This window comes from Anopheles gambiae, chromosome 2 (genome assembly GCF_943734735.2).
Source record: "Anopheles gambiae chromosome 2, idAnoGambNW_F1_1, whole genome shotgun sequence".
NCBI lineage: Eukaryota > Metazoa > Arthropoda > Insecta > Diptera > Culicidae > Anopheles > Anopheles gambiae.
In genome coordinates this window covers 63,941,022-63,950,271 of record NC_064601.1, presented here as the reverse complement: position 1 = coordinate 63,950,271, position 9,250 = coordinate 63,941,022, and the positions used below count along the sequence as shown (strand labels likewise).

The window sequence follows — 9,250 nt, the reverse complement described above, 5'->3', positions numbered from 1 at the left end:
CGGCTTCTAATACGTTCATCTACCTCCATGGGTACGGGTAGATCTCGTCGCATTTGATGGCTTCTGTTAGTATTTGTGTTACCGATCTGGTTTGGATTATAGTGATTGTTAAATGGTTGCCGGCGAGGTAACGGTACCGGGGGTTTTTGAACTTGAAAATTACCACGTGGAGTGGTAACCGGCAAAAATGGTACCGATAGCTCTTTTGGTTTGGGAATCGGAATAGAAGTATTGTTCATTCTATTACCACTAATGTATGATCTACAATCCATATTTTCATACTCTAAGCGAAACTGATAAGCTTTTGCTAATGACGTAGGGCTAGCAGTTTTAAGCAAAATTGACAAAGGCTTGTCCAAGCCTCGAATGAAAGCATCCAATGCTTTTTCTCTAAAAAAATCAATATGAACACTTGCGTTATTTTTATAACTATCTTGTGTCTGCACTTGTGTTACCAAAGATGCTAATAGTTCGTTAACCCTGCCATAGTATGAATTTAATGGTTCACTTTTTCCTCTTTTAACGGTTATCAGCTCAAAATCTAATGTTTTTAAGTCTCGTTTATCGCAATAATATAATAACAACGTTTCTTTAATCTCTGACCATTTTGAGGTAATATTGTTAGAATTTAAGACGTCGGCAGCCTGGCCGCAAATTTTACGTCGGATTGTTTTTTGGATCAACTCATACATTAAAGAAGTTTCTCCTACTCGACACCGTTGCCAAAATTCATGATGCTTTCTACATCATCTATCCAGTTATTCAACTCGTTTGGTTGTCCATCGACATTGCGAAGATCTCTCACAAAATCGGGCACCTTACCGAGCTCCAGAATATTTGGAGCCGGTTGAACAAAACTCTGGCTGCCGTTGAACATTTTTTCACTTCGACACTGTCACTTTGCACCACACACTTTGAATACTTACAAAATAATACTCACAAAAACACTATTGTTGCTTACCAACGCTGATTTTCGTCGTGCTCCGTCGGTGATGCTCCGTTGTAACTCGTTGGTGATACTCCGTTCGGGGGAAGGTTAGGCAGCTGGTGGAGGGGAATCCTTTTTACCGGTCCGGTTACTAGGGGTCTCGTACAGCGATCGGGTGATAACCACAGTGTCCCAAGCTTCGCTTCGCTCTTTTGCAGTAGTGGCTCTTTGGACCACTGTTTCAGAGAGTATTGCTCTCTGAGGCCGCAAATACACGACGCGCGTTTTCCGCGCCCGCGTTCAAACGCGTATAACAGTAGAACAGTTCCGCAGAGATGTCCAGCATGAACATTTCTGCGTTTCCGCGGTAGCGCGTTCGAATGACATTTCATCATTGTTTACATTTTGGCCGGTAAAACGTTGTTTATTGTATTTGCGTGAAATTTACGATAAAAACACAAAAATGGGTAATAAAGGAGTGATATAATGTATATTTGGAGATATATAACCCCAGTTTTCTATTTTTAGATTATATGCCAGACAAAAAAAAGAGGAAGAAGGTATGTATACAAATACAGTATGAATTTTTCGATGACGAAAAACCACCGCTTGATTACGCTGACAACGTATTGTATGTTGATCATCTGGAAGCGATTGAGATCGATCTAGACGGGGAAAAAGACGGCAACGTGTACGATTGCGAGGTTTTGCGAGCCACGATTGGTTTACAATCACGAAAATGTGGTACAGCACGGGTTCATCGCTAATCGTTTCCCATCATATGTTCTCAAGCAGCTTCATTAGGGCTTGTGGCATCTACTCCAGCGAACCGAGATAGCCACGTCTGTGTTGTTGGTACTTGCGACCCGTAATATCACCATGGTCGCGTATAATTTTTTGTTTGTCCTCCGCCGGCATGTATTTCATTAGCGCAGAATCAAACAATTTTGATTTTTCCACATGCACGCCGGCAAGAGCGATTACCACTACCTTACTCCAAGCTACACTCATTGGTCACAGTGGCTTTCGAACGCCTTTTGAGGAAAATTAGCATTTTACTGGTATAAGCCTAAGTTAAACTTTGCAAAAACTTTTCATCACTGCTTAGTTTGATCCTGCAATGGATCTACCAGGCGAACATATACTTCATTAAAAATTTCCTTACTAGAAGAGCTTAGGTATTACCTTGGCAAAGAGGCCTTGCCTTAAGATACGTGATGGTTTTATTTATGCTCAGTGAGGGTTGTATGTTTCAAAGTTATCATTTTTATCTTGTTATCTTTTGTTAGCATGAATGTTGACTTTTGTAACTCTTGTAGGTTATACTGTTTAAACTGCTCCTGCATTGGCGTGCTTTGCATAAATAGTTTCAACTGTTAAATATTTGATTATCTTTACCTACGCTGCGCTTTAATTGTGTTTGAGAAATGATTTCTTATTTATGCAGATATGCTACAATACTTTCCAATGCGTCGTAAAATACAATCATAACTGAACCAACATTTTCTTGCAAAAATATTTTCTTTTCAGAACATCCATATGAGTGAGGAAATTACTCTTGTGTTTGTAGACCTTGTGTTCCGGCATGAAGCTATTTGGAACCGGAAACACAAGGATTACAAAGATATTAATCGTCGGAACGACGATTGGTGCAGCATAGCTGACCAAGTGGGATTGCCAGTCAATGTGTTGAAGGACAAGTGGGCATCACTCCAGTCTACATATAGAAAGTGCCGATCAACATATAACAAGAGTCTGGTAACTGGTTCTGGTATGAACTATCAGAAAGTAACTTAGCAGAGCTATAAAAACTTATTTTGTTATTTTATTATTTATAGGAGCTGATGAAATTGACAACCCCACTTGGTTTGCCTATAGTGCGATGCGGTTTCTCGATGGAACAACCGATTGTGGTAAAACGTTGAATACCGTAAGTAAATATATACATTCGGTCCGCGTTGGTTGAACTTTGATATCATATCAATAATTTTATTTGTGTTTTTATATGGAAAAAGCACAAGTTTAATAGTTGACACGCAATCTAAGTTCTATCAGCGAGTTCAAACTATTTATGTTTTATTTTATATCCATGGTTATATTATTCTATAAGCTCTTCACATCATTTTAAACGAACGTATTACCGATAGTATAAGGTAAAAAAGATAATAAAACTAATAATATTGTTTTCCGCAAATTTTACAAATGTATTCTAGCGCATTGTATGCTACAAGCTATCCGAAATTAGAAAAACTATTAAATATTTAGCGCTTTCTTTTGATTTACTGATTGTTTATTTGAAAAAGAGGTGAACGAGATGAGTTGCGAGATAAGACTTACATTTATTACTGTACAAATTCTACTTATACATTAAATGGTAGTAGTGCAATAATCCTTACTTTATGTAAGCAGAGTAAGTTCGTAGTATTAGTGTTCGGCAAGGATTTGCAAGGTTGTCACAAATATAAATTAATTAATTTTATTTATTTCATCAGTTTTCCTATTTTCAATTATTTACTAAATAATTTGCCATATGCATCCGAATTTCCATCATATTGAAATTGGGCCGTGATCTATTTGCATTAAATCTAAGCATATTTGGATTGTCGTCTTGTCTATATATAAATTGGTTGGCATCTTGATTCCTAGTATTTTCATCCCGTCGTATAAAATTATGCAAATATATAGTGGCCATTATCACCTTTTTGGCGTTTTCCTCACTAAGCTCGATAGGCTTTCTCAACACCCGAAACCTGCCACTATGGATTCCGTAGGCCATTTCAACAGGACGCCTGGCAATCGAGTGTCGCATATTAAAAATGCGCTGGACTGATCCTCTTTCCGTTAAACCACTGAACGGTCTAAGGCAGTAATGCGTCAACGGAAAAGCCTTATCTCCTAAAAACATATACGGTACAAGGATGCGGGATGCTTGGTATAACGGTGCAGGGCTTGGAATACCACACTCGTTTCTTTCTAGTTTTTTGTAGAGTACAGAATTTCTAAAGACTCCTCCGTCTGATATTCTACCTTTAGAGCCAACATCTGCATATATAAAATTACTGTTAGAATCTACCACACCTAAAAATACAACACTAAAAAACCTTCTATAGTTAAAATAGTCAGTTCCGCTATGCGGTGGAGCTTTTATCATAACATGTTTGCCGTCAATCGCCCCGAGTGTATGGGGAAAATTCCACTTTTCTTCAAAGCCCTGCACAATTTTCATCCATTCGTCCGAATTGGTGGGTAACTGTGAAAAGAAGAAGAGATAGATTTTTTTTAAACAGGAACAAACAAATTATATTCTTATTTAGATATTATTATTTATATTATTATACATATTATTCGTTCAGCTAACACACCTAGAAATAGAGGTATTGAACGAGGCTATTACCCCATTTCCTGCTCCACCGTCACCGCTGCCATCACCGTCCTACAGTGCCTCGCCGCTTCCAGAACCGTACGATGGTGGGTCGCCGGTTGCTGAACCGTCCCGTGGTAGGTCCAACTACTCGGGACCGTACGATGGTAGGTCGCCGGTAGCTGGACCGTCCCGTGGTAGGACGAACTACTCGGGACCGTACGATGGTGGGTCGCCGGTAGCTGGACCGTCCCGTGGTAGGACGAACAACTCGGGACCGTACGATGGTGGGTCGCCGGTAGCTGGACCGTCCCGTGGTAGGACGCAGCGCACAGGAATGTCCCGTGCTACATCACCGAGATCCCGATCGCCTCCACGCTACCCTACTCCTCCTCGCCCAACAACTCCACCAGCTCGAACGTTGCGTAATAGGCAAAGACGTTGGCAAGAGGCCAACTTAGCCTATAATGAGGATGTGTTGCAGGTGATCAAAACGATTGGATCGGCAACTAACAATCTAATCGATCGTTTGAATGCACCACCGGATGACTTAGATTCGATATGCAACATCGTTCGTAGCTGGTCGCCTGATCGGCGAGAGGAGTTTACTGCGACGATGTTGAGTAGGGTAGCAGAGATTCAACAGGAGAGATTTGAGGCTCGTCGAGGACGCCGGGCACAATAAAGGCAAAGGTGAGATGATGCAGAGGGTAGCGGTAAATCATATCGATATCTGCCAAACAGTTTTGCTAGGAAATACATAACTTGCTTATAATATTGTTTTCGGCAGATCTCTTAGAATACTACCAGGATGCAAACGCTCTGGAAGTGTTTGAGCAACGCATCATCTAGAGGAGAAGAATGAACCACGATCCACGAATGAACGTCATCCTGACGGTGGCGAAGGCTGGAATTATAAGCATGTGGGCATGTGAAAAGAATGCCGGACTCATGCCTCACCAAGAAAGTCTTCGACAGCGACCTCCTGCTTAGCACGAGGCGCAGGCGTGCGCAGCATTCTCGCTGGCTAGATTAAGTGAAGCGAGACCTGAGGGAGATCGGGTGTCTGCATGGATGGGAGGCTGCAGCCAGGGACCGAGGATCCTGGAGAATTGTTGTTGACTGGGCCATGTCACGTCGACTTGCTCTATCGTGAGCAGGCCAACAAGAGAGAGACAGAGAGAGTGAACGAGAGATAGTAAGGAGAGAGATAGAGAGATAAGGAGAGAGAGAGAGAGGGAGAGGGAGAGAGAGAGAGAGAGAGAGAGAGAGAGAGAGAGAGAGAGAGAGAGAAAGAGAGAGAGGGTGGGGAGGTGAGTATAGAAGATCATTAAGTAGAAAAGTTGGAAGCCACAAAATAAGCTGTGAAATGATGAAATGTAAATGTGATAAAAATGTGATATGGAATAAATGAGATATATGTTAACATGTTAATGCAAAGCACAAGCACGCAATATATGCATGTTTCAGCTGACACTTAGCATATACATTCATTCTGTGATGTTAACACCAAAAACTAGCGAAAATAAAACTATAATTCTGTTATGCATCCTAACTGATATTCTTCTTCATTATTTACTTAATAAATGTAAATAGTCTATGCATATCTTATACAATAATGGGTTCATTACCAGGGACTTAATTGAATAGTTCTATCTTGCGGGACTCGATTAATTTGAGGCTTGAATCCATAAGGCTTATTTTAGGGTTCTTTTATGGTATACTATTGATCTAGAAAATAAAACTCAGTAGAATCAGTAGAAAACTGATATGCTACAGTAGGTGACTTAGGTAGGAGGAGATTAAAAATGTAAAAAGTAGCAAGAGGAAGTGTTTAAGGCTAACTGATAGTCAATTGTTGAAAGCGATATGCAGAAAAGAAATCATCAGGTTACCTACAGACCATGGATCTAATGAAAGACTTAGCGAAGAAACATTATATAAACATAGGACAAATTAATACAACGGAACAGCGGAAAGGAAATAGTAATATTTACAGTTAACTGAACTATAGGCGAGTTACAAATTAATAGCTGCTATCATTGAATCCGTCCGTAGCGGTAGTGTACGTCCCAAGACTCATATTATTTTTTTAGTGTTTTTTTTTTACGGTCTAGATGGTTGTTAAATTTATTTACCGCGGCGTTGTATGATAAAGCACATGAAATGTGTTGCCATCTGTTGGTCTAGGCGTGTTACTATGCTCATCACTGTCACCGTTGGCGATGAGACTTTTTCCACCCATTATTAACTAACATTACTAAGCCTATTAACGCAACTGTACACGGATACGGTGGACGAATACCCTAGACCAGGGGACTCCAAACTACAGCCCGCGGGCCGCATGTGGCCCTCAAGCGCCTTTAATGCGGCCTGCGAGGACTGGGTTAAGGTTAAATTAAATACCTTTCTTTTCTAACAGATTATTTTCTTTACTTCTGAAAGATGAAAATCAAGATTCAATAAAAGAAAGCTGCACAAATTTGATATATTTCAATAATATTTTCTTATTAAAACGAGATTTAAACTTCCACTCATTCTAAAGGGAGCGTCAAAATGGCCCTCAACAAGATTGATTGTGAAGCAATGCGGCCCGCGAACTGAAAAGTTTGGAGACCCCTGCCCTAGACCATTATAGCTGGCAATGGAAAGCAACTAATCTAGAAAATAAGATGATGCTCCTTTGTTTCTTACCTTCACATAGTTTCTTAAAACTTCAACAAGGCAATCACATACTTGAGGTACAAATTTAGAAATCGCTTGGGCAGAAATCTGAAAACAAATATAGGTTAATGAGTTAATTTGAAACGTTTGAAAACTTAAAAAAATATTCTTACCCGAAAAGCGTATTCAAGCGACTTGTATTGGTCTCCCGTAGCCAAATATCGTAATGTCACAATTAGCATGTCCCTTGGTGACAAACTCGGGCGCATATTGGTATCCATTTTTTTAATTTTTGGTGTAATTTGCTCAAGCAGATAGTTAAAATCATTTCTGGATAACCTCATAAAATTTATAATGGTGGTATCCAATTCTTCCTCCATAATGGTGTTAACCAACCGACTAGCTTGATAGTTTCTTTCCAGAAGAATGGGACGCGCCCATTCTCTGGTTTGTGGTGGTTGTCGAAGAGACACCATATGTAACCTAATGAAAGTGGACCACGCATTTGTAAGCCGCAAGGTGGCCACTTTTTGTTCACGGTTCATAACGCTGTAATTTTTCTCAATGAAATTAGAAGTAGCAACACAACAAACTCAAACCAAACACAGTGCTCTTTTCAAACAGTGTAAATAAACACATCGACATGGGTTGACATTTTATTGACACATATACAGGTTGACATAATTGACACTTGAGTTATACGCGTTTGAACGCGGGCGCGGAAAACGCGCGTCGTGTATTTGCGGCCTGAGATTTGTGAAGACTTTTTTTTCCTGCTCTGAGCTTATCTCTTCCCGTCTAGGGCTCTCCTGATTCGGGCGCCAGTTAAGTGTATGTGTTTCGGATTCACAAATAAGAACGTCTGTTCTCGTTGGATTCTACTTACAGATTAATCTTTATTAGAAAACCTCGCTTAGATTTAACCTCTGAATCCTATTTACTTTGCATGCATATAAGCAAAATAGTGTTGCTAAATAGTATTGGTGTTAACTTGCGTAAGCACTTTCAATAGTATCAAGCTTAGCAGCTTGCGCATAACCAAAGTATGGATGCTTGAGCCCTGCAATAAATGCGGCTAATACATCTTCTTCTATAAATTGACAAATAGCTGTCCAACTTTCATTGTAAATGCTATTTTGCTTTGCGATAGTTTTAATGTTTAGCATTAATTCTTTTGTTTTCTTGTAATAAACATGAATACTCGTACCATCACTTTGTTTGTTCGACCAAAGCTGGGCTTTATATGTGGCCAGTTCTTGACGATCACCAAAAGCTTCTATCAGATTTTTTTACTCCCATAAAATCTAATGGATTTCCGGCTGGGCACAATACATCCTTGGCATTCCCTGTTATTTTATTCAATATTGATTGCACATACATATTGTACACCTGGGGGCTCACTAAATTTTCAAAAATCTTAAGCGTGTTTTCTACTACTGCTATCCACGACTGTAACTGTTTACGATTCCCGTCATACGATGGTATCGATTTAATTGGATCAGGGATCCGAAAAACATCGTCGGTAACAGAAAGCGAGGAAGCAGGCATTGTAACAGTGCTTGGCAAAAACGTGTTTTCGGGATTCGTCAACCTTTGCAGTGTAGTTTCATACGATTCCTGTTTCGCAGATATTTGTTGTATATTCTGATTAAACGTGTTGTCACTTGTCACTTGTCACTTGTCACTTGTCACTCAAAGCGGCTAGTTGTGCTCTCTCACTCTCCTATTTCCAAGTTGATTTTTTACCGTGATTTTCTTGTTGATTAAGGCTTGAATCGTTTTAGTTCGGTTAATTTACACTCGCGCGTTCACGTATCACAAATTTGTGCGGCACCTGTGAATTGTACGGTTCAACATATAAACATTGCAATCCGCCTGCGGTTGTTGTGATCACTCACTGTTCAGTCGAACTTTGGTCTATTTTACGATGGCGTCTGTAATCTGTAAGAAATGTGAAGGTGCTATTAGCAACGATCCAATTCCGTGCTTCGGTCTTTGTGAACACTATTACCACGATAAGTGCATTGGACTTTCAACCCCGCTCCTGCGTGATTTTAAGAAGTCACAAAATTTATTCTGGGCTTGCGTGGATTGTGCTCAGCGTTTGCGGGCCGTTGACACTTTACGCTTCTCGCACGGCCTTTCTCGTGACGCTGCCTACCTGTTGGAATCGTTGCAGTCCGATTTCCGCGATTCCTCACGTTATGTGCAGACGGCATCAGCTGGCTTGCGACTTGAACTTTCCTCTTCACTGGATTGTTTTAGAAACGAGATAGCTTTGATGAAACAGGAATCAG

At 40.2% G+C, this 9,250-nt stretch overlaps 1 long non-coding RNA gene across 1 annotated transcript; it reads left to right on the top strand.

Moving 5' to 3' along the window:
- The first annotated feature begins 766 nt into the window (after window positions 1-766).
- LOC133391780 (uncharacterized) lies at window positions 767-3,122 on the top strand. Its single transcript, XR_009765249.1, has 2 exons — window positions 767-2,699; window positions 2,767-3,122. It is a non-coding gene; the product is annotated as an uncharacterized LOC133391780 (long non-coding RNA).
- Window positions 3,123-9,250: the final 6,128 nt, after the last annotated feature.